Source organism: Nicotiana tomentosiformis, chromosome 1 (genome assembly GCF_000390325.3).
Source record: "Nicotiana tomentosiformis chromosome 1, ASM39032v3, whole genome shotgun sequence".
Lineage (NCBI taxonomy): Eukaryota > Viridiplantae > Streptophyta > Magnoliopsida > Solanales > Solanaceae > Nicotiana > Nicotiana tomentosiformis.
The window spans coordinates 67,879,687-67,885,546 of NC_090812.1; positions in this window are offsets into that span (position 1 = coordinate 67,879,687).

Genomic DNA, 5,860 nt, shown 5'->3' on the forward strand with positions numbered 1-5,860 from the left:
GCCTTGATTATTTTGAGGTCTCCATTGTTGTTGGCTAGGGCCTTAGTAGTTGTTTCTTTGCCCTTGAAAGTTGTTCACATATTGGACCTCCTCTTCTTGGTCATTTTAAGATTCATCTTTATCTAATCCACTATCATCTTGCACAAAATTGGCAACTCTTTGTTGCACTTGTGGACTTCTTGTTCTTCGCTTGTTCACCATCATACTTACTCCCTCCATTGCATTGACTTGCCTCGGGTTTTGCACTTATTGAAGTTGAGCCTTTGCCAATTAGTTCATGGTGGTAGTCAACTCGGCTATGGCTTGTCCATGATCATGTAACTCTTTGTGAAGGTGAATCACGTTGGGATCACCTTGTGGAACATTAGCCCGAGATTGCCATGCCGATGAAGTATCCGCCATCTCATCCAAGATATCACACGCCTCCGCATAAGGCGTAGTCATGAAGTTCCCACCGGCAAGTTGATTTACTACACATTGGTTGGTTGTATTGATCCCTCGATAGAAAATTTGTTGAATCATGTTCTCCGTCATATCATTATTGGGGCATTCTTTCACTATTGTTCTATACCTTTCCCATATCTCGTGTAGTGGTTCATTGGGCTCTTGCTTGAATGCTAGAATTTCATCCTGAAGAATAGCCATGTGCTCGGGCGAGAAGTACTTAGAAATAAATTTCTCTGCTAATTCATCCCAAGTATGAATGGAATGATTTGGAAAACGTTCCAACCAATCTAAAGCTTTCCCCCATTGAGAGAAGGGAAAAAGCCTTAGCCTTAAAGCATCCTCGGAGATATTTGTTTGTTTACTCCCCCAACACGTATCTACGAACCCTTCAAGTGTTTATATGCATTTTGACCCGGTGCACCGGTGAAGAACCCTCATTTCTCGAGCAAAGTGAGCATCACGTTGGTTATTGGGAAGTTGCCCGCCCTAATACGGGGAGGGACTATAGCACTTGCATACCCTCATTCGGCAATACCCGGTGTGGAGCCACTCGTGGTGGAGGTGGGGGTGGAGCGGGCATATTGTCTTGAGGCGCTCGGCCTCGTCTATTGGCTTGAGGTTCAATAGGGACCTCATCCATTTGATCATCCTCAACATCCACATCCCCCAAAGGTAAGTTTTCGAGCTCATTATTTGTCATGATTGCACTTACAATTTCTCAACATGTTAATAACAAGGAAGGAAAAGAATATATTCCCAAAAATACACCTATATATATAGCTAACACCGTTTTAGCTCCCCGACAACGGCGCCAAAAATTGGTCTCGTCCAATTTCACACCTCAATTCAAGGTTATAAAAACGGTCAATGCAATAATAATACCCAAAAAGAATCGGGGTCGAATTACGCAGGGAGCTATAGATGGGAGTTAGTAGTATATATCGTAGCGTGAGAGTTTGAATATTTAAGTTTACTCTTTCACAGAATGGGGTTGTTTTAAAGTCTAATTTAAAACTACAATTTCAAGTTAGGAAATAAAACTAAGAGATTGTTTTTGTTGTTTTTCAAATGTTGTAAAAAGCTAAGGCTATGACCTTTACCTAGGTGTTTGCCTAATGTGATATAAACCTTAATGCTTGTTTTATTGATCGGGGAGTATTATAACTATCAACATTCAATTACCCACTCAATACCTCTCGGTCAGAGAGTGATTTTACCCAATTTGGCTTTCTCAAGTCCAAATGGGTATTGAACAAAACGGTTGATAAAAGCTCAAGTCGGGTTATTACTATCTCTAGGTTGAACCCTTTAATTGGGATTATCAATCTCTCGATTGACCTAATTTCTTGTTAGCCAAGTTTTTCTAGACTAAGTCTCTCTTTATCAAGTAGAGACCAAGTCAAATAGGTATGAACTAATGTTTACAACTATAAATTCCACAAATAAAAGCATGAACAAGGCTAAATAATAAACACACAACCATAAACAAGCATTAAATCAAACACCTATTAAGTTTACACACTAGGGTTGGGTCACAACCCTAGTAAAAATCTAGAACTCATGCTTGAAATGGAACAAATAGAAGAAGAAATGATAATTAAACTCATATTGCAAGATCAAAATGATAAAATCTAAGTTAAAATAGCTCAAAATATGAAAAACTACTAAAAAGAGTAAAAGGAAACGTCTATTGTAGCAGCTGATGTCAAAAGTTGACCTAAAAATATAAAACTTGTCTATTTATACATGACTGGAAATTTCGAACAAAAATGCCCTTGGGGAGGTTCTGCGGCCGCACAATTCCATGTGCGGTCCGCACTTTTCTTCAATTTGTGAGGATTGGAAGTCTGCAGCCTCATAATTCTAATCTGCGGCCGCAATGCACTCTTTCTACGGTCCGCACTTTTATATGTGCGGTCGCACCTTGCTCTTCTGTGGTCCGCACTTTTACATGTGCGGTCGCACCTTGCTCTTATGTGGTCTGCACTTTTACATATGCGGCCGCATAGCTCATCTTTTGTGGCCGCACAATTATTGTGCGGTCCAAACTTCTTGGGGATTTGGAATGCACCTTCTCTGAACTTTGCTCTGGCTTAGCTTTTGCGGCCGCACAATTCATGTGCGGACCGCACTTTGCACCAAACTCTGATGGCTTTTCCTTCATAACCTGCAGCCGCAGATGATAGTCTACAGTCCGCACTTTTGAGCCTTTGTGCCTTTTATGTCCTTGAGTTCAGATTACTCCTTTTTAAGTTGGATTTTATCTCGAAAGTTCATCTTCCAATATTCCTAAAATTAAGCACATTTTATTAGTTTTTGGGAACAAAATTAAATATTTTTGGACTAAAACAAAAGCTAAAAGGCGCTAATAAATAGTCAAAATCCCCACTTATCAGAGTGTAGTAGTCAGAATTTGCAATATGCTAGCTAGAAATTTTCAATAAACTTTCCGACTACTATAGTTGGAAAAATCATTATATTTTGGGTAGAATGTACCATTTTTTCGATTACATTAGTCGGAAAATTGGATTTTATTTGCAGAATTATGTCATTTTATTAGCTACACCATCTGCCAAATAACCAATACAATAAATAACCTAATAATCCAACCAATTCAAACAAATCATTTTCAATCAATTAAACCGAAGAAAATTCAAATTACTAAAGCATTCAACAAACAAACATTCAAACCCCATTAAATAATATCAAACAAAAGCATTAATCAAAGTCTAAATACTCAAAAATATTCAAATCAAGTCTGGTAGCTAATAGACTTTGACACTAATATAATAAAGTCTAAATATACCACAACGTCCAAACCTACCATAAAGTCTAAACATCCAAGAATAACAAACAACCATAGCACACTACTCATCATCAGCACCATCCCATATTTCTTAAAATATTAACCACACATCTTCTCTTATTCAATCAGGCTTCTTTTTCTTTTCTCGAGATTCAGACAACAAATCTGAAATCTTCTTCTTTTTTGCTTTTTTTTCAAAAATGTTGTTTATTTCATTGTCATAAAATTGCTGCCACACACCCTTCGTCTGCAAAATAACTAAATAAAGTAGAGTGAAATTGGGTATTTGATAAATAAATTAAAAATAAGTTTATATGTACCCTAAACTTATTCCACACTGCATCTATAATACATATGGAGTTTCTTTCCATCTACCCCAAGCATATGGTTATAGAGTCTCTTAAGCCACTTTACATTGGTGCGTGGGACAGATGGAAAGAAATTACATATCATGTCAGAGATGTAACATGGAATAAGTTTAGGGTACATATAAATTTTATTTTTAAATTATTTATCAAATACCCAATTTTACTACTTTATTTAATTAATTTGCAGACGAAGTGTGTGTGGTAGCAATGTTATGACAATAAAATAAAAGATATTTTCGAGAAGAAAGCAAAAAAAAAAGATTTCAGATTCATTGTATGAAGCTCGAGAGAAGAAGAAGAAGAAGAAGAAGTCTAATTGGATAAGAGAAGATGTGTGGCTAAATTATTTAAAAATATGGGATGGTACTGAATTTAAGAAGAAGAATGAACGAGCAAAGGCAGCCCGAGCCTCTCAAAAGGGTGGCTCGTTGCACACCGGGGGATCTATGAGTTTTTCTGCGCATCGATGGAGATTGGTAATTTCACCTTTATTTTTTTGATTTTATTTAAACACAATTGAACTTTTATCTAAATTCTATATCCTATTAATTTTGCAGAAAAAGCTAAAAGGGGGACCAGTGTCTCATGTTGAGGTCTCTGCAGAGATATATAAGAAAAGAAGAAGGGCGGTTCAAGAGAAGGACAGGTCAAGCAACGTGCATAGGAAACAAATGTAAGATCATAACTTTAAGAATATTTCTATTTTACTTTGATATTAATCTATTTATATAATCCTTATTATTCTTATTTCAGGATGGATTTCATAGAAGCTTGGATGAATGGCATCAGACGCAGCACGCTTCTGAGAATGGTACCCCAATTCAACTGTCACCTGATGATATAATTTCAATATGGACAGATGTGGCAGGTGGTGTATCGAAAGGTAGAGTTTACAGTTTACATGCTTTGAGTACAACCTTCCTCTTGTCGTCCCTCGCCATTGTTATCGGATGCTTCTACTGTGCAAAAATAGGAAGAAATGGAACTGATGCGAAAGCAGACTGAATTGTTGTCGAAACGGTGTGAAATAGTCGAAGCTCACTTTGATAAAGTGGATACGTTCATGAAAAAGCACATGCCCCAATCTTATGATGATGAAGCGACATAATCTGATGAAGAGTAGTGTGTTATGGTTGTTTGTTATTCTTGTATGTTTAGACTTTATGGTAAGTTCAGACGTTGTGGTATGTTTAGACTTTATTATATTAGTGTCGATATCTATTAGCTACTTAGACTTGATTTCAATAGGTTTGAGTATTTAGACTTTGATTAATGTTTTAGCTTGATATTATTTAATGGGATTTGAATATTTGTTTGTTGAATGCTTTAGTAATTTGAATTTTCTTCGATTTGATTGGTTGGAGTTAATTGGTTGGAAATGATTTTTTGGAATTTGTTGGATTACTAGGTTGTTTATTGTATTGTTATTTGGCAGGTGGTGTAGCTAATAAAATGGCAGAATTCTACCCCAAAGATACCCAATTTTCCGACTACTCTAATCGGAAAGTAATTGAAAAAATAATACATTCTACCCAGAAATAATAATTTTTACGACAACAGTCAAAAACTTTATTGAAAATTTTCAGCAAATTGCAAATTCTGACTACTGTTATCGAAAAATATAATAAAAAATTATTTTCACGCCTCTATGTTCCAAGTACAACAGTCAAAATATTTAATCAATAATATTTTTATATATAACATTCCGACTACAGTGGTAGGAAATAATTTTTAAAATAAATAATTATTTAATTAATATTCCAAGTACTTCAGTCGGAAAATACCTACCTTTTCGGATCTTTGGCAAAATAAATTTTCTGACTACAGTAGTCGGAAATGTTTTTCCGACGTGCCATTTTCCGAATACTTAAAAACAGTCGAAAAATAGTCGGAATAGATACTTTCCGACTATTTTGGTAGGTTGGGCCAAGATGAGCTAAATTCAATAAATGGGCGGGTCAACAACCAGCCCAACTTTGGACGGGTCATTTGGACTCGGGCCAAATTTGATAGGCCTAGTTTTGATTGAGACGATGGAAGTCGGAAACGTATAACGGATCGCCAAACATGAGCCAATACAGCTTGAAGAGATGAAGTTTTGGTGGTGTTCATTTTAAGATTGGCCTTTGCTTTTAGCTTGGCCACATTGTCTTAGGTAAAATGAAACACCCTTTCTTGTAGCATAGGTGGTATTTACCCGAAAAATGGATAGAGTTAAATTTGTACGTAGTTCTAAGGA